A 20,790-nucleotide genomic window follows, 5' to 3' on the forward strand; every position below is an offset into this window, starting at 1 on the left:
TTTTCACCTCCAACCCGTCGTAAATAAAACCCTTAGAGAGAACGTGGTCAGTAGAAAAGGCAGATAATTGATCCTGCTCACATTTAACTTGGCAGCATTAAAATATGTGAATAATGTTAGCGCCTATGTATAAGCTCCTATAAACAATATCTGCATAACCAGTGAGTTATGATGTCTTCACTTAAGTGTTCATTAGGAAAATGTGTGTGTATTCTAAGAAAGAACAACATTGAATAATGTACTTACTACCAGACAGTTCCCTAACCACCATATAGTCCTGCTTTTATTTATATATTCCAATAATATTCTACAATTGGCATTAGAGCAGCTGTATATACCTTGGGGCTCTCCAGCTGTTGTAGAACTGCAAGCCCCAGCATGCAGTAACAGTCTTTAGCCAGCAGGGCATTCTAGGGCTTCTTGTTCCACAGCAGCTGCAGAGTCACAGGTGGCATAAGTACACTATGTAGACAAAAGTGATTGGACACCCCCGTGCAAGCGAAATGCCTACAATGCATACCATTGCACACGAGTTCCAAATGGCCACTAAGGTGGCGGTTTCGACAAGAACACTTCCTAGGGAGGCCCATGCACTTGCAGTTCTACGGAAACAACAAATGTTATTATCAGGACGACAATGCCACCTGTCATGTTTCCAGGGTGACACTGGACTGGTATACAGAATATTTGGTAACCCGGATGGACTGGCCAGCTCAGAGTCCAGATCTTACCCCACTGAGAACCTCTGGGACAATTTGGAGCGACGGGTGCATTCTAGGCCGTCTCAACCTTCTTCACTGTCACAGTTGGTCACTGTACTTAAGGCGGAATGGTAAAACATTACGCCTGCTGTTTTCCAGAAACTTGTGGACATATTGCCAAGAAGGGTGTCTGCAGTAATCACTGCACGTGGTTAACCTACAGAGTACTGACGTCAATAAAATCTTGTTGATCTATTTGCTGTCAGTGTCCAATCAATTTTGTTTACATAGTGTAGTTTGCTGAATTGAAACCACAGGCACAGTCCTGAGCTGCAGATGTAGTGCCAGTACAACAGCAGCACTTATTTGTCTCTTCATTGCTTAGTACAGGCAACGATTTTGTCTTTGGGTGCCAAACGTTTAATATTGTCCAAAAACTTTCCATAGTGACATCACCATTACAACATGTACAAACATATACAAAAGTAAAAGATGGGTACTAAAAATGTTACTGGCTTCGCTGCTTACTTTTTTGATGTCTGGGGACAAAGACATGCTTCAGAGCTTTGAGCAGAACTAATGGTGAGTCCCTCACCAAAGGGCCCAGGCTTCACTGGGTATGCAGGCCATGCTTGGGTTCTGCGGTGTGAAGAGGGTCTAGTGCTCCAAAGTCACCTCTTGGAGGGATGGAGGTGGTACAATAGGGGAGAAGCAGCACAGCACTCCTAGTAGGAGAGGAACTGACCCTGTGGGTGCCACTCTAGATATCCTCGAGTGCCATCTTGTGGCTTTAGTGACAAGGGTTGCCTATCTCTGGCTTAGTACATGCAGGAGTGAGAACAACACATACATACTCATGCACACATACGTACACAACAATAACATGTATGCCAGGCTTTTTCCATAATTACTAAATATAATACTGTGAATAATAATCAACCTACTTAGCCCACATGAGTGTGTATGTGGGTATATGTATGTATGTGTATTTAATTTAAAAACAGTAGAGCTTTGTCCTGACTAAAGAAATGTACTCCTATGTACAGATTTCAAAGACTAAAATTCTGCATGATAACCCTACCACTGGGGGGCACTGTTTCATAGTAGTCTAAATATGAGCATTCAAATTATTTCTGAATATATTACAGCTCTCATTCATGTTACTAAATGCAAATAAATAGTTGACTATATAGAATAAGTTACAAATGTATATTTAGGTGACCATTTAAATAAAGGATAGGATGAACTTTACTCACATATAAAACCTATCCTTTATGGGCTCACTGGTAACAAGAAAACATTTTGTGTACAGTGTTAAAGTATCAATGAACTCCTAGCCACCCCTCTCATTTTTTTTGTCTTTGTACAACCCAGCTGTCAGACTTTCTACAGAAGGTGAGCTATGCTGAAGTAAAGTCTTTACCACAATTCAACTCAAATATAGATAGCTTAGTGTGACTGCAGCATTGAAAAGGCCCCCAGCGTCCAGCCTCGCAGCAGATGTGGACTGTTCTAAAGTGTCAGAATGCCAATTAGATATTAAACATGGCAGGAGAAGGGTGGAGAATTCCAAACAAATGAATGATGAATGGCAACAGTCCGTCCGCTCTCTGCTGAGTCCTGCTGTTCTTTTGTAAAATGATTTGTGGCAAATTTGTTTTGTCACTGAGGCACATTTCCCCCTGTGCATTTAAGTGGTTTTATTTTCACCTAAAGAAACTCGTTTAAAGAAAATACAATGTCAAAATGAAATCCCACCGGGCTATTCTCACTAGGTTTTCAGAAAATTAATATGATTGCAATACTGCATGTAAAAGTTGTTACAGAGATGGCATGAGTTTCTGGGATTAAAATATTATTCTGATAATTTCATTAAATTAAAAAACATATATACTGTATGTATAGTCTGTTATTCTTTGTGCTGGTACATGTGTAAACTTAAATAACTGTATAAAAGTCAAATATATGTAAACTGGGTCTTATGTAACAATCATTTTCAGTTGAAATTTTGTTGAATAAAAGATTTTTAAATATTAAAAAAAAAAACAGTAAGAAAATAAGACATATAAAGTCTTAAACAGATGTAAATAATATTATTATTAGTAGTAGTAGTAATTTAATCATTAATAATAGATCAAACACTTTATTTTAAAGTGAACACATTCTAAAGATTGTATAAATGATTGGTGCATCATTTAAAACGTGGATAATTTTGTTTTGTTTTTAATTTTGAATAAAACATGGAAATTCCCCAGAGCAGATGAAAGTATTTACTAGCTGGATGTGGAATGTTTGGTGCACATTATTGTCCATTTAAAAGAAACAGTCTGTGCATTCTGGAAGTTCATCCGATGCCTCGATTTTGTTGTTGACTTAAATTAGGGAGGGAGCTGTGACAAAAATATTTAGTTTTAGTTTGACCCGAAGAGGTCAAATTTGATCATTTCTGCCATCCTCAAATGTTTTACGGCCTGCTAACAATTATGTGCGCTGTATAGCCCCCATACCATAGAACTCATTAGGAATGGTCTTTTACATACCCCCCATGTATACTCTTACTTTAGCTCTATTGTAAACAGTTCTCCCATCTGATAATCAATGTTTCCCTTTGTAAAAGATTGAAACATTTTCCTTGTACTATATTAATTTTACTCTTCCCTGTTTATATTAGTGCAGTTTTTATTATGTTTCCATTAGCTCAAATAGGATGCTGCAAAAAAATTATTGATATGATTACGTTCATTTTATAATACAAATTAAAGGCATGTTTCTGGTCCCATACACCATTCTGCCATAAACCTATATACTGTAAAATATACACTATGTAGACAAAAGTGATTGGACACCCCCATGCAAGCGAAATGCATACAATCCATAACATTGCACACGAGTTCCAAATGGCCACTAATGTGGCGGTTTTGACAAGAACACTACTCAGGGAGGCCCATGCACTTGCAGTTCTACGGAAACAACGAATGTTTTTATCAGGACTACAATGCCACCTGTCATGTATCCAGGGCGATGCTGGACTGGTATACAGAAAATTCGGTAACCCGGATGGACTGGCCAGCTCAGAGTTCAGATCTTAACCCCATTGAGAACGGGAATGAACTGGAGCAATGGGTGCGTTCTAGGACGACTCGACCATCTTCTTCGTGGTTCACAATTGGGGCTATATTTACTATAATCCGCATTTGGAATTCAGATTGTAGTATGATATTACCGACTGAATCCGCATTGCGAATTCAGCCAATATCAAAGTGATTTACTAAAAATCCCTTGCAGGGACAGAGCTTGCGATAAAGCTTTGTCCCTGCGAATCTAATCTGCACACTTGTCATGGTATTTTTTGCGAAAATACCATGATAAGTGCCCGTGACCAGGTCCCAGTGCAGGATGGGAGACCAGCTGATCGGAGGGAGGACATCACCGGAGCCCCGATCACCGGTGCCTGGACTCAGGTAAGTTTTTTTCTCACTATTTTGTTTTTTGCAGTGTATCAGCGTGTGGCCTGTTTAGACCACGCAGCTGATCACTGGGGCCGGCTCTGGGCTCTGCTCTGCCTGTTAGAGTGGAGCAGGAGTCCGGTAACCGGGGGAAATCCTGGATATGGTTATTATCACAGGGCTTCCCCCAGGTATTTTTTTACAATTTATTTTTAGTAACTACCAGACAGATCACATTTCCCATTACAATTATGGGAAATGCGATCTGATTACTAAAAATGTGACAATTAGGGGTTGGAGTAGAATTTTACGAATTCTACTCCAATTACCCTTTAGTAACTTTAGGTGATACTAAAATAATGTGAAAAGAGTGTGAAAACACCCTTTTTCACTTTATTTTAGTAAAAATAATGATAATAAATAGAGCCCTTGGTCACTACTTAAGGTGGAATGGCAAAAACCTAGTGTGTATGTGTGTGAGCGTATGTTAGGGAATATAGGTTGTAAGCTCCACTGGGGGAGGGACTGATGTGAATGGCCAAATATTCTCTGTAAAGCGCTGCGGAATATGTGTGCGCTATATAAATAACTGGTAATAAATAAAACATAACACCTGCTGTTGTCCAGGAACTTGTGGACAGTTTGCCAAGAAGGATGTCTGCAGTAATCACTGCACGTGGTGGACCTACACAGTACTGATGTCTATAATATCTCTATTTGCTGTAGTGTCCAATTCTTTTTGTTTACATACAGTAGTGTATATATTGTAGGTATATCACTTGCTAGGAAGGTAAATAGTGTGAAAACTGCATACAGAACACAAGCAGCAGACTTGATGGCACCCCCTCCTCTGTACTCTTCTCTCACCCAGATTTCTCTGCAGATTGAAACACAAGAGGCACTCAGGTGTCTCTAGAAGCCAAAATAAATCTGATGTACTGCACTTATATACCTCACAATAGCTCTCAAAGCTTCATCAAGAAGGAACATTTTTTGTAAACATATTTTTGCTGATGGGACTATTTACCAGAGCCATAACTAGACTTTTTTGTACCTTGTGCCAGAGAGAGCATTGGCACCCCCCACCCACCCATTTTTTAAATAGGGAAACAGATAGTGCAACTGAAAAAGGGCCATGGCCTCATGGGGAAGGACCAGGGAAGAGCTAGGGGCAGCCAGGAGATGCTGGGGATAAAATAAGAGGAAGCTACAAGTGACAATGATAATAAACAGGAAAATTGACAGGCCCAAACAGCGCCCCCTGCCCTGCGGTGCCCTGTGCCATGGCACAGGTCGCACCACCCTAGTTACGGCCCTGCTATTTACTAATGAAATGCTTCTATTGTATGAACACTATTACCCACTATTTACCCATAAAATATAGCTGTGACAGGTGAGTACTACTCAGCTCCCCAGCAATATCATCTGGCAGTGCTAACAGTAGTTATGGATGCCTCTAGCATGCCTTCAGAATAGAAAAAAAAATCTTTATTAAAGTTAAAGTTATTATTTGCTTTGTTTTCATTACATAAGGGCTTCTCCCTATATATCATGGTTATGGTTATCTTCCTATTGTAAACAGATCCATAAAAATAAAACCACTCAGTAGTGTGACTCTTTAGTTATTATATTTTCTCAAATTGATAAATAGAAAAATACATAAAGAGAGACAGATATAATATGTAACTCTAGACAACTATAAAAGGGGAACTTTCAGCCATGAAGAACAATGGCACGCTGGTACTTGGGGTCCCAGAACAATTGCACACTGGCATTTGGGGTCCCAGAACAATGGCACACTGGTACTTGGGGTCCCAGAACAACAGCACACTGATACTTGGGGTACCAGAACAATGGCACATTGGTACTTGGGATTTCAGAACAATGGCATACTGGCACTCAGGGTTCCAGAACAATTGCCCACTGGCACTCAGGGTTCCACAATGTTGGCACACTGGAACTTGGGGTCCCAGAGCAATGGCATACTGGCATTTCACTTGGGGTCCAAGTTAAATTGCATACTGGCATTTGGGGTTCGAGAGCAATGTCACACTCAGGGTCCTAGAAAAATTACACATTTACACTTGCGGTTCTAGAACAGTGGTAACCTGGCACTTGTGGTCCCAGAACAATGCTATACTGGCACTTGTGGCCACAGAACAATGGCATATTGGCACTTGGGGTCCCAGAACAATAGCACTTAAGATCCCAGCTAAAAAAAAAAAGTGTACAACTTTTTTTTGCCAATCTGTTTTTTATTAATTTTGAAAAAGAACATGCATAAAAAATACAATCAGAGGGAATATATATTAAATGTGGGAATAGAAAAATTTAGTTTTAGCAAATATTATAGTATAGACCATATTCTACTTGGGGAGACGGGTGAAAATCACAATTATGTTTGTCTGTAGTTGTCCATGAAAATAAAATAAAGGTACGGTATGCATATTACAGAATAAAATAAATAGCACTGTGCAGTACGAACATATAAGAAATGCTCATAGAGTACTAGTAATTAGTGCATCTTCCACATTTTAACTGCTCTGATCTTCACTAATTTCTGTACATAATAGTTACGTTTAAATATTGGTAAAATATTTCAGTAATTTATTAAGCGTATTCTACAGTTCTCTGTGACCCATGCTGCTTTTTAGGCATTGGTTTTTATTGGCTTATAGCATAAACTACATAGAAATCAGACTTTATATAAATATAAATGTGCTGGTAGTTTAGTATGTCCGTGGTAAAATATGGTGCATAATAATTTCAACAATGAAACAGAAAAGAAGTATAAGAAAAATAAATCAGGGAACTGGCCTCATACTAGCTCTGTGCAGTCATCAAGTAATATAAATAAACAAGTATAAACTACTAGGCTCCATAAAGCATAAATATCTTATTTTCATTTCCATGCAGGGTTACAGAGGGGATAATCAGATACATTTGAAAGACAATTGTTCATTATCTCACTCAGTAATCAATGGATATGTAAATGATTAGTGCTTCCTGTTTTGTAGAAAACTCACAAGATTAGGACATGTTTATAATGTCTTTCAGGTGTCAATATCCTGGATACGTCACTGTGTGACTGGAAAATGCCATTCTGTCAACATAACACTAAGATGAGGGTCTGTTTGACAAAATGCTTTGAGGTGAAAAAAAAGGTTACTCTATAATTTTAACCTGGATGGAATGTGGCAGCAAGTTACTAGAGTTAAACATAATTCTATTCGCACAGAAAGAGATTTTTTTTGGAGGGTGACTAAAAAATATGTATTTTTATTATTTTTATTTTATTTTTCTTGGACATTTTTGGTTTTAAAAATCAAAGAAATTTGTTGGTAAATATTTTTTATTTAAAAAAAAATATTTAAAACTGTATGCCATCATTAATTAATACTGATGTACTGATATACAGAACCCCCCTCCCCCCATTGTTTTTACATACAGTACATGCAGAAAAACTGAGGGTTTTGTACTATTTTACATTTGTTTTAGGGCATGCAGCAACAGTTACCTACAAGTAAGAAAGCTGTCATCATGGACAGGTTCAGTGTTTCTATTAAGGTGCCAGTGGATAGGGGGCACCTTAGATTTGTTTGTTAGGAACAAGCACAGAACAATTTTCTCCTGGAACAAACTATGTTGCAATTTAAGGGGTGCAAATGCATTTATTTTGTTTGCATGCAGGGAAAATGCTAACTGATTTTGCATAAAGCAAACAAATATTGGACAGCTTTTGTTTTACACCGAAATTTAGAATTCAACTAAACAAACCCCTTCCCAACTCTAAAGGCATTTATTTAATAATCATCATCTTCTAATAGCCACTGCTTCCCAGTGTGCTAAACACCGAAATGTAAAATGGCAATGCTTTTAATAGCAAAATGTCCCATCTCTCTGCATATTTTAAATATGCCTAACATGCTGTGCAATGAATGAGTTGTATAATTTGCAATCATCCAGTTTACATACCTCCAATTTCATTTACATTTTAGAAGGGTTCACCATGTTGGTTTTCAAAATTTGTTCAGTTGCAGTCACAGAGCTCAAAGTTAGTTAAAACCTAGTGACCAACCTGCAATATTAACTAGTCAGTATATTTGTGTGTTTATTTGCAAATGATGATGATGATCCTACTAGTGGCATGTACCATTTCTTGTTGTGGCTTAATGGCTTTCCACAACATGCCTTGCTGCACATTCATTTCTAGTATACGAGCCCTCTATATCAGTCATTTTAAACTATTGTCTTAGTGCTAATACATTAGTCATCAAGACCTAGGGGCTAATGAAGAGGTGAACACTGCTTGGCAAATCTTATCTTCCATGTTTTTACACTGTGTGTGTTCCAGAGTTGAACGTACACATATATGAGCAATGCAGAGTCATACTCAGTCACATATCCACTTGTGCCTGAAGGGACATACAGTAACTGGGTGGTAAAGTTCAGTGAGGGCATGCCAATGGTATTGCTACCACCAACATATTCACTAGGAATAAAAGCTTAAGTTATCAGTGGTGGATAATTGGGGTGAAGGTAGACCTAATGCCTACCTCCACTGCCAGGTAGCAGAGGCCTAGTGAAATATGTAGTGTTAGAGGAGCTTAGAGACTAGTTCCCAAAATGTGGCGCTAGAGAGGGTCCGCATAATAAAATCAAAGCCTTGTCTAGAGCCTAATGCCTGTGATAATTGGTGGCCAATGAGCCAAGCTATAAATAAGTTTAAAGTGCCAAAGGGGCACTGATCAGTCCAGACATCCATATGAGCATCCACCGGAGGCCTTGGAAAGTTACCATCCACCGCTGACTTCACCTGGGTAGCAGGGTTCTTAGTGTTAACTAAGCTTTTTTGCAAAGCGCCATGAGCTGTCCTGGAACATCCTGCTTGGTCCTGTCACAAGTTGCCATCCCCAAGGCACTGTCACAGATTTTCAGTCTTTTCTTCTGTCGACTTCTTTCTTCCATCACTTAGGCACCATTTTTGTGGTGACCTTTGTCAATGTCGACCTTTTGTTCCTGTCGACCTTCTTTCCCTGTCGACCTATTGCCTGTCTAACATCTGTTTTCTACCTAGACATTGTCTATGTAATTCCTGTCTTTTATACCAAGCCCATTTCAGACCCCCGATGAAGCGGTATAAGAATCCCAAATCTATTATTTATAATTCTCTGATTTTGTCTAGCCACATCTAACCCAGTTTTACTGCACTAAAGAGAATGTCAGAAATGTGTAGCTCAAGGCAAACATTGCAGAATGCACCCAATCCTATTTGTCCTTACATATACATATTACATTAACATAATTATGTATAAGCTGTGTTGAAACTGCTACCACTACTTTGACCTAACAAGACCTTAGCAAGCACTGCCCAAGTGGAGATGAACTCAAAGAACAGAAAGGTGATAGAGACCATGCTGCTGGAATTCTTCAAATTGGTGACTGACACTACTTGGATTGTCACTATGTAGCTGACAGTGTCAAAAGAAGAAGGTTTATGGCAGGTCCTTTGCTGGTACTGTCCCTGTCTTTGTGAGTCTCATATGCACTGAGGGGATGTAGGCAGCATCCCAGCATGTGGGATGTCGACGGTCAAAATACTGGGGCCGGAATCCTGACTGCCGGCATCCCGAAGGTAAGTATCGGGGGCAGCGTCGTGCGGGCCGCGGGCCGCGGTGCAGACTGTGTCACTGACTGTGACACAGTCTGCACCGCGTGTGTAGCGCTGACCGGACGGAGTTCGGTCAGTGCTACACAGCACAAACACACAGCCGCCGGAGCCGGCAGCTGTGTGTTTGCTTTAGCAGCTGATGAGAGTCAGACAGACTCTCATCGGCTGCTGCTCCCACTGCCAGAGCCGGACATCTTCCGGCTCCCGCAGTGGGTAAAATGGGAGTGACGCGTCACTCCCATGACGCGTCACTCCCATAATGCAAAGCGGCGGATGGAGGAGCTGATCTCGGCGGCGGGACCAGGAGCAGGAGCGGGTGTCAGGTAAGTGTGTTTTTTTGTTTTTTTTTATTATGTCTCTACTGCGGGGGGGACTCCTGGGAGCACTACAAGGGGGGACACTCCTGGGGCAATACAAGGGGGGACACTCCTGGGAGCACTACAAGGGGGGGGGACTCCTGGGAGCACCACAAGGGGGGGGACTCCTGGGGGGGACTCCTGGGGGCACTACAAGGGGGGGACTCCTGGGGGCACTACAAGGGGGGGGACTCCTGGGGGCACTACAAGGGGGGGACTCCTGGGGGCACTACAAGGGGGGGACTCCTGGGAGCACTACAAGGGGGGGGACTCCTGGGAGCACTACAAGGGGGGGGACTCCTGGGAGCACTACAAGGGGGGGACTCCTGGGGGCACTACAAGGGGGGGGAATACTACTGAGGGCACTACAAGGGGGGGACTACTGGGAGCACTACAAGGGGGGGACTACTGGGAGCACTACAGGGGGGGAATACTACTGGGGGCACTACAAGGGGGGGACTCCTGGGAGCACTACAGGGGGGGAATACTACTGGGAGCACTACAAGGGGGGGACTACTACTACTGGGGGCACTACAAGGGCAGGACTACTACTACTGGGGGCACTACAAGGGGGGTACTACTACTGGGAGGGGACTACTACTAGGGGCACTACAAGGGGAGGGGACTACTACTAGGGGCATTGCATAGGGGGAGGGGACTACTACTAGGGGCATTGCATATGGGGGAGGTGACTACTACTAGGGGCACTACATAGGGGGGAGGGGACTACCACTGGGGGCACTGCATCGAGGGACCACTGCTGGGGGCTCTATATAAAGGGAAATAGTGGGGGTACTGCATAGGGGGAAGATTACAACTGGGGCCACTATTTGAGGGGCACTGCATAAGGGTTACCACCAGTGGCAGACTGGGCCGGGGGGCAGGGTGCCATCTGCCCCCCGGGCCGGTACGAATTTACTGTTTTGGGGCCGCCAGTTGCGCTAGGCACCCGGGAGCAGTGGCGGATCTGACACTTTTTTTAAACCTAAATGGAGAGCAGCGTCAGCGTGGCACTGAAGTGGGCCACAGCGGTATTGACAGCGTTACTAATATATATATATATACATACACATACACAGTATATATATTCACATGTTGTTGTTGTGTTTTTTTTTTTTTTTTTTTTTTAAAGCCTGGGCCACTTGCTTGTGTTGCCCCCCCAGGCTGAAAGTTGCCAGCCAGCCCCTGGTTACCACTACTGGGGGCACTATATAAGGGGCTTACTACTGGGGGCACAAGGGGCACTGCATAGGGGGGATCACTACTGGGGGCACTACTCGAGGCCTGCATAAGGGTGTCCTCCTGTGGCACAGGGTGGCACTGCATATGGGCACTATGACAGGGGGCTGCCCCATATATTTATTTTTACCCTACATTAATCCCTTATGGACCCGCCTCCTCCCTAGAACACTTGAGGGGGTGGGGCGCCGTAGCAGCAACGTTCTTTCGAGCACCCTGGCTACACGCTACTCCTCTGCCAGGGCCGCCTGCATGCATTTGACCCCCAGGCTAAAAGTTGCCAGCCAGTCCCTGATCGGGGGTTAGGGGGAGAGAAGGTTTAGTGTTAGGGGTTAGGTACTAGGAGGATGGTTAGGGTTAGGCACTAAGGGGAAGGGTACGGTTTAGGGTAAGGGGAGGTTAGGTTTAGGCACTGGAGGGGAGGTTAGGTTCAGGCACCAGGGAGGGAGGTTTAGGGTTAGGGGTAAGGGTTAGTGGTAGGATACTTACCTAATGGTGTCGGGATTCTGACTGTAGGTATTCTGACTGGCCGGCATTCCGACCGCCAGGATCCCATACCCAACTTGCCCGGAGAGCCTAATGTAACTTTATCTAAACAAATAAAAGATACTCTTCAAATGATAAATAATTTGAATGCAAAAATTGAGTATTCATGTTGACCAAGGGCTCTGAGTGAGGCCTTAAGTGTTGAAAGAGGAGAGTGCTACTGCATAAACTCCAGTTTTCCTGTCTCCCTAGGGAGGCTTCATGCCCAGTCTCAAGATGTCTTTACTGTGTAGAGTGACATGGTGGGAGGCAGAAGTATCCTACTTAGCTCCTATAGAGAACCTGGTTATTACTAGGGATGTGCACCGACCCCCGTGTTTTGGTTTTGGATCTTTATCTCCTTCGTGTTTTGGATCTGGATTTGGTTTTGCCAAAACCACCCTTTCGTGTTTTGGTTTTGAATTTGGATCTGTATTTTTTTTTTTAAAATTTATAAAAACTGCTAAAATCTAATTTTTTTTTTCCTACAGTATTATTAAACTCAATAACATTAATTTCCACTCATTTCAGGCAATTTTGACCTCCTCACAGCTCACAATATTGTTTTCATGTATGCAACCACATATCAAAGATTGCAGCAGCTGTGGCAGTTCAACTTCCAACATGGCGCATAATGAAACAAATGTTTTTATTATTTTAGAGGCCTGAGGGAGTTGGAGTATGTATGCAGTTGAAGGTGGGGAAAGGAAGATTTGATTAGTGGTAAATTTAATTAATTTTTTTGATTCTGAAGCAAATGTATGAGGGAGGAGGGGAGGGATTTACAAAAAATATTTAAATCATTCACGTCAGTCCTTGCCCCAGAAGAATCCTTGAGCTCTACGCCTGCTGCTGGGAGTGGATTTTCATCCCAGAAGGGGACCAAGAAGACTACTAGTAGCACTTTAAAAACAATTTACTGTTAAACAATCCTTTGCAAGGGGGAGCAAGTATGAAAGCAGTCGCCCAGTTGCACAGCGGATCACTGACGCCATAACATCTATGCTGGTATTAGATGTGTGTCAAATATCCACCAATAATGCAGTGGGTTTTAGACAGTTAATTGAGGTCCTGTGTCCCCGCTACCAAATCCCATCTAGATTCCACTTCACTAGAAAAGCAATTCCCAACCTGGCAGCAGCCCCTTGATGAACAACACAGTACCCCTTTATGGACAACAAAGCACCCCTGCGGAGTGCAGACAGACCACCTGCAGAGTTACAAATATGTGGATGATAAACTGCAGGCAGGCCAGCAGTGTCACCAAATAATAATAGCGTAGCTACTAGCTACAGTAGCACACGCACAAAAAAGTCAAAACATCTTTTTTTTGTGGAATGATAATTTTATTTAACGTTTATTTTTTGAACACTGGGGAAGAGCACCCCTGGATTGACAGAGCACCTCTGGATTGACAGAGCACCCCTTTATGTACTGCAGCCCTAGCCCCTTGATGGACAGGAAAACACAGCAGCATCCCTATATGTACTGCAGGCCCCCTTTATGTACTGCAGCCCCAGGCCCTTTATGGACAACACAGCAGCACCCCTTTATGTACTGCAGCCCCCCTTTATGTACTGCATCCCCAGCCCGACAACACTACACCCTTGAACAATAGCAGCACAGACCCCCAGCCCAACAACACTGCACCCTTGAACAACAGCAGCACAGACCCCCAGCCAGACAACACTGCACCCTTGAACAGCAGCAGCACAGACAGAGCATGTCTGTTCTGCACACTCTCTACAGCCAGAGTGAAAATGGCACTGATCATCAGGACCTTTATAGACTACAAAAACCGCGAAAGTCCGACAGCGGGATGATGATTTTTTGCCTCGTTTTCGGATCCGAGTCAGGTGAGAAAACCCGATCTGGGCTTGGATCCGACTCGGAACTGCAATGTTCGGGTGGGTCTGGTTCTCAGAGAACCGGACCCACTCATCTCTAATTATTACCTATTGTAAAGCTGTTCCAGCAATCCTACACCGCTACCCACAAGCCGAATACACTTACCAAAAGGTGAGCTGTATGGAACCATGATCTGCTCCATCACCAGTGTGCATGTAACAGTGAGTATTGTTGTACCTGCTATATCTATAATAGTTTGAGTCATCAAGTGGTGTGTGCCTATATAACGCTGCAGTATCAACATCTGCATTGTTTGATTCAAGGACCTCTTGCTTAAAAAGATATGTTGATGGTGTTCTGATCCTTGGCCACTGTTGGCTATCTTCAAGTTCTCCCTGACTTGTCTTGGACTTTGCTGTACTTGAGCACTCAGACTCAGCCTCTCTACTATAGGTACAGAACATCTTTTTTTCTCTTAGACTGCTCATAATACTGGAATCCACCAAACCAGTATACAGTATACAAAATCCATAACCCACAACCATTGACATCAGATACCGCTTACAGTTTAGCACTAACCTATACCATTATTTTACAGTCTATCTTCAATATCAAGCACTCACAGCCTAACTCTAAAACAGTAGCCTTATTGAAGTTAGAAATGTTATGTATATCCATACTTGCCTACTTTTGAAAAAGCAATTCAGGGAGATTATGAAAGCATTACCTATGAGAGCAGTGGTAAAGTGGGTGTGTACTGGTACATCTGAGAGGCATGTCATAAAATTGACTTACATCCAAATTTACACGAGCCCCAAAGCAGTAGTAAGATCTTCTTCTTGATGAAAACACACTGATACTTTTCAGGGCTTGCTCATGTATTGTTTTTTAGAAGGGGTTCCATATAAGTGTCCAAGAGAAACATTATATAAAAATGCATGTAGCCATAGAGATACCTTATAACCAATGAAGGGAAATGGCACTGGTTTTCTTTCCCAAGTATACAACAGCTATATAATAGGGGTAAGGTGCAATCATGGAGATTGCTAGACTCTTCGGGGAGTCAGGGAGATTGCTACTATTTCTGATAATCAGGAAGAGTTGGCAAGTATGTGTATAACCATTCTGCTTAATAGGGTTGTAAGTCCTGCTGTTTATTAAATGGTCTCTACTTTCTATCTGATGAAGGAATAAGGCTATTTGTGATACATGAATATGATGCCTGTAGGCCAATATTAATCCTATCTCAAATATGCACTTACACAGTGATCTTATGTTGAAACATATAATATTCCAGGCTCCAAGAGGTATTTACCTAACACTTCCTATAAATGCACTCATGCTGATAAGGAGTTTATGCACATTTGTGTGTGACAGGCATTTTATTTATGACCTCATCTGGTATAAGTTAGGGCAGCTCTGGGGATGGAAACTGTTTTACATGAGGATTATTTTGCTCCTTTGTTTGTATAGTTCATTTAGCCAGAGTCTGAGAATCCTGTCTGGTTTTGCCTTGTTTTACTATCAATTTGACATATAACTCAGAGTCCACTGGCTCAAATTTTATATATTACACAGAACTTCTCTACATTGTGTTGAACAGACCAATATGTAGAACAATTTATCAATAGAATGGATAATGGATAAAATTAGCACTTTAGTGAAAGTTGTATATGATTTCAGTGTATGTCTGCAAATAGTACAGTGTTAATATACAGTATATGTGCAAACCATAGTGTCACTACTTTTCTTTTCAGTGCTTTATTTTCTGATGGTACTCAATGATACATCGTATGGGCACCTTTTTTGGGCATAATTATTTATCCCTTTTTGGAAACAGGAAGAAATCAGTGTAAGCATCTGAAGGCTTGTGTATATCATGGAAGCTACTATTAATCTTGTATCAACTTGTAGCTTGAGGTACGTACTACCAGCACTTTTTTCATAGAAACGAAGCACTGCTTGTTTATCGGATGTCATTTTAAGGACCTGTTCTTATGGCCTTTAAGAATAATGGTTTGTTCCTTGTAAGGTGTGTCTAAGCAGTACACACAAGCATTTTTAGACATAGCTCCACAAAGAAATTGCAAGGAGACGGAATGTCAATTCAGTAAAGAAGTTGGTAGACATGGGCGTAACTACCATAGGTGCAGGGGCGTATCTATAATGGGTGAAGGGTGTGTGGTGCACACGGGCCCCTGGGTCTAGGGGGGCTTACACCGCACACCCTAAACCCATATAGTTTATACTTACCTGTCCATAATGCTGTTCTGCAGCGCCGGCTCGGCGCTGTAAAGCAGCAAACATTACTGGGAAAATGGGCGGCTGACATTTTCCCAGTGACTCACGCATGCACAGTACTGCTGTCCCCAGGAAAACATCTCAGGCGCCATTTTCCCAGAGACCCGCACATGCTCAGAAGATTCTGGCACTAAGCCAGGATCAACTGCACCCAGTGCACCTTGGCACTCTTGGGGAGAGGAGAGGGCCCACACTAAGTCTGCACATGGGCTCCATCCTCTATTAAAATGCCCCATCATAGGTGCAAGGTGTGCAGTTGCTATGGGTCCCAGAGCTGAGGGGGGCCCATTTTCCTTGTCAAACTTAAATTTTTCACCATTGGGTGGCACATAGTGCCCCTTACAAACTTCTGCTATGGTGCCATCAAATACTTAGCTACGCCCCTGTTGGTACAGTATGCAAGGGTGCTGGGAGGAGCGGGCTTGCTGGAGTGGCCAGGGTCAGGGTCCAAAGCTGCCCCCTCTCCCTCTTACCTGTCAGCAGCCAAGCTCACGTCTGTGGGGGGAAGCACACCCCTCTTCAGCTCACAGGACTGCAAAAAGGTTTTGTTTTTTTCGTAAGGGGCGTGACCATGCCTCCAGCAATTAGACAACGCCCCTTCCCCAGGCCAATTCTCTACAGCACTGAGAGTATGTTGTATTGCTCAGCTATAATTTGTGCCCAAAATATTATAAGGAAATGGTATATGCAGGGGTGATTTAAGAGAGGATGGGGCCCGTGTGCAGCCTCCGTTTGGGCCCCCTCCTCTCTCACGGCGGCTCAGCGGCACTGAACGCTGCATATTCTGGCTTCATGATGGAGACTTATGCAGTCAGGTTGGAAATATTCAGGTTTCTCTGCAATTGGCTGGCAGCCATGAGTGTATTTACAATGTTGCTGCCAATTATGGAGTCTCTGTGCAATGTGGTCAATCTAATAAATCTTTAATTACCCAGAATACAATGCAACCTTAGACTATTCATTACAAATTGAACAACAAAAATTGTGCAAATGGGTTAATTATATGTCCACAGATGCATCCACAAATTCATATGTAAAGGCAAATTAGATTTTCTGCAAAATAACATAAATTTAGATGTTACAGAAAATGTATAGTTACGAATGGTGTAATGCTGGGTACACACCTATACAATCCAGTGATGTGCGGTCAGCATAATACAAAGAATACAAAGAAGATATTTATAATATTTTGTTTACATTTTTCTTATAATTTTTATAGTCGAAACTCTGAAGTATACCGAAGTATGACAGTAAAGGCTCTGCCTCACCTGCCTCACGCAGGTGGAGCAGAGCCTTTACTGTCATACTTAGGTATACTTCAGAGTTTCGACTATAAAAATTATAAGAAAAATGTAAACAAAATATTATAAATATCTTCTTTGTATTCTTTGTATTATGCTAATAATTTTTACAGTCAAAATTCTGGAGTAAAAGTGTATGGCAGGTGAGGCACTGCCTCCCTGTGTACCTTTTCCGCACATCCCTGACCAAAACACACCAAATTCCCAGCACTATATACTGCTGCACCTTTGTATAATGCTCACGTGAACCCTCGGGTTCATATATGTATCTGTAAATCTGGCTCTGATACTAGAAAGTGCCTCCCCAGCCATTTACCTCATCGCACGTCACTGACACAATCATCGCCCCAATCACAAGATATAGGGTGATCGGGCTGGCGATTGTATAGGTGTGTATGCAGTACCGTTATCAGATAAGCGACTTATATCGCTCCTGCAACGGTCGGTATCGAGAGTTTGCATCTTATGACCTGTTTAATATTTGCCTGCCTGACTTCCCGTTCCCATAGAAGCCAATACGCACTGAGCTATGTCTGCACAGTGTGCACAGGGCTCGAGGGCAGCTGACGGGATCAAGCTGGGGACACAGCGCTCGGCTGATCGGGAGCGTTTATCTGATCAGCAGAGTGATCGTACAGGTGTGTACACAGCTTTACTTTATTAATCCATGTGCTGGGTCTATTTTGTCACATTTTGGGCTGTCATATTCTAACAGAAATATCAGTAATTTATCTATGCATACAAATTACAATGAGCTTTTTTTCAGTAGTTATTAGAAACTACCATTATGTTTATTGTACTTTCTGACAGCAAATCTACACAGTATACCAAAAGGCATTGAAAAAAACTTGCTTAAAAAAGGGGGTATTTTATTTTCTAATCACCACCAAGAAATACTTTGTGGTTCTTGCCTTGGCAACAATCCACCTTTCCATAAAAGCAGGAATGTATAAAATCTGCAGGCATCTATTCCTGAATATAAATGTATTTCTAGAATTCAAAAGGATTACAGACGTGCTTGTTTTATTGCTAAACATTGGAAAAGTCTTCATTTAGATTTTGTTGGAGCTTCACCTGACTCATATAAAAAGTGCAAAGTTAGAAGTCTGACTTACAGACACAGAACAAGTCATCACTGGATCACATAGCTAAATTTGGAGAGAAAAGGTAATCCTTAACCATCCATGCCTTTGAGATTCAACCAAAACCATTATCTCAAATTTCCAACCTAAACTACTGCAACGTCCTAAAATCTGACATGCCCCCCAAACCCATCTATCCCCGTTGTAGTCCACCCTCATTGCCAAGGCAAGGCTGATCTTCCTTTATTGCTCCATGAGTCTGCAAATCACTATGCTTCTTTCCCATATCCTCCACAATCCAATTCAAATTATTCATCTTCACCTACAAAGCCCTCACAACACCTTTGGCCATTGAGATCTGCCTTTGACCTGCTCCACACCTTGGGCTTGATTCAGAGATGGATGCAATGTCAATGTCGGACGCAGTAGAACTTTTTTTTTGCCACTGCACATGCGTCGCATTGGCACTGCGCTCACACTGCGATTGATTATGGACGGCGGATGCACCGAGAATTTATTTGCAAAGTGAGTGATAGGTGGGGACCATTTGGGGGAGGTAACAGGGGGTGGCTACAAAAACGCAGGCATGTTGCTATCGTTTTCTGGGAGTCTCCTAGTGAGCTTCTGCAAATTCATACACATCTGTAAAGGCACTGGCATTTTAGGTGAGACGGACATTCTGAGACAGCATAAGGTTGCTCAGATGTTTGATGTGCGACCGATGTTTCCTTTTTTTGTACACAAGCAGCGGAGGTGGCATATTTTCGCAAGTCCACTGCATACAAAATCGCAGTCATGATGGGATTTACGTGCACCTCTGAAACAGACACCTTGTCTCTGAGAACTAGAGATGTGCGGTTAGGTTTTGGCTCCAATCTTACTACCACTCGGCACAGATGTCCATGAAAGATGATGTTTTGCCTCTGAACTTGGCGAGAAGATAAAAGCCAGAATCAAACCGCACATCTATACTAATAACCACATGTCACGCCCGCCTATGAGACACTGTTTTATATTGGATAACAAGTTATATATATTAGTTCTATTAGTAGGCATTATATACAAAAACACCTGCTGTTAACTTACCCAGCAAATAATATTTTTTGTCCTTGCATATTGTGAGGCTAAATCAGAGTTTTGAACGTTTCTGTGAGAGATGTAACAGGGGTGTGAATGAGCATTTCTTACGTAGTTGAAGATCAGTAAGGTTATCTCCATATCTGGTCCATGCAGACCAGCATGTACATGTATATAATGTAGGTCTGTTAGATGGTGTGTCTTTTGCACCTTATATAAAGCAGGTACATGTACATACAGGTGATTTGTAGCAAACCAGACCAATGCAGAAGATGGTTTACTTTACACATCTTGAGATGCATGCAGCTCTGCATACTGTATGTGCGATAATGCATTTTATTCTAAGCACCTTTCTATTGAGTAATGCATGCCCATTTTACTTACAAATCCATGTTGGCCCTTGTGTGCTGCCTCTATACTGTATAAGGGCTGGTAATGTCTTGCAGTTTAGACACGTCTTTGTGCATCTGTCCTCATTATCTAGATGCATATTACGAGGTGATTACATTTTCAAATACAATTAAATCCTGACATTACATCACCAGAGTCTATCAATGCAATTATACTGCATATGTGTGTATTTAATAAAATTCTAATTATGTTCTGCACCAGCCTATCCTTTACAGGATATGTATATAAGGATAAAACAATTCTTTATGATGTAATAAGTCATGGAGCGCATTTATAATATACATGTAGTTTTAATGACAATCTGTAATTTGCCTACAGAAGATTATCTTTCATACCCCCAAGGTAACTTTTAATGAGGGAGAGACACCAGTTTCCCAGGGACAGAAGCTACATAGACAAGCCTAAAAAGTTGTGATGTGAGCGACCACCATACTTTTTGTTTGAAGCTTAAAAAGTTAATGAGAAAAATGAATGTTTTAAAAAGGTAAGAAATAAGGAGGAAATGGAGAACTAGAGAGTGGACACAATAAAATAATTCAGGTTATGGCAAAAAAATAAAAACTTACAGCAACAACTTACCACCTCAAGTTTTGAAGGTGGCAAATCAGGGGGCATGACTGGAGCATGTTGGGGTCATGACCTTGTCACAATGGTTGGCGTTATTACATGAAAAACTATTATTTGCAGGGTATATATTTCCTAGCTTTCAGTGATTTGGGATGAATGTGCTGATCGCAGAATGATGGTACAGTGCCCTCAAATGGGGATTGTCCAGTTGATTGGGGAGTGTTGGGAGGTATGCCATGGTCATTTTATTAATGAATTTGGAGAG

Source organism: Taudactylus pleione, unplaced genomic scaffold (genome assembly GCF_031769625.1).
Source record: "Taudactylus pleione unplaced genomic scaffold, aTauple2 ptg000803l, whole genome shotgun sequence".
Taxonomy (NCBI): domain Eukaryota; kingdom Metazoa; phylum Chordata; class Amphibia; order Anura; family Myobatrachidae; genus Taudactylus; species Taudactylus pleione.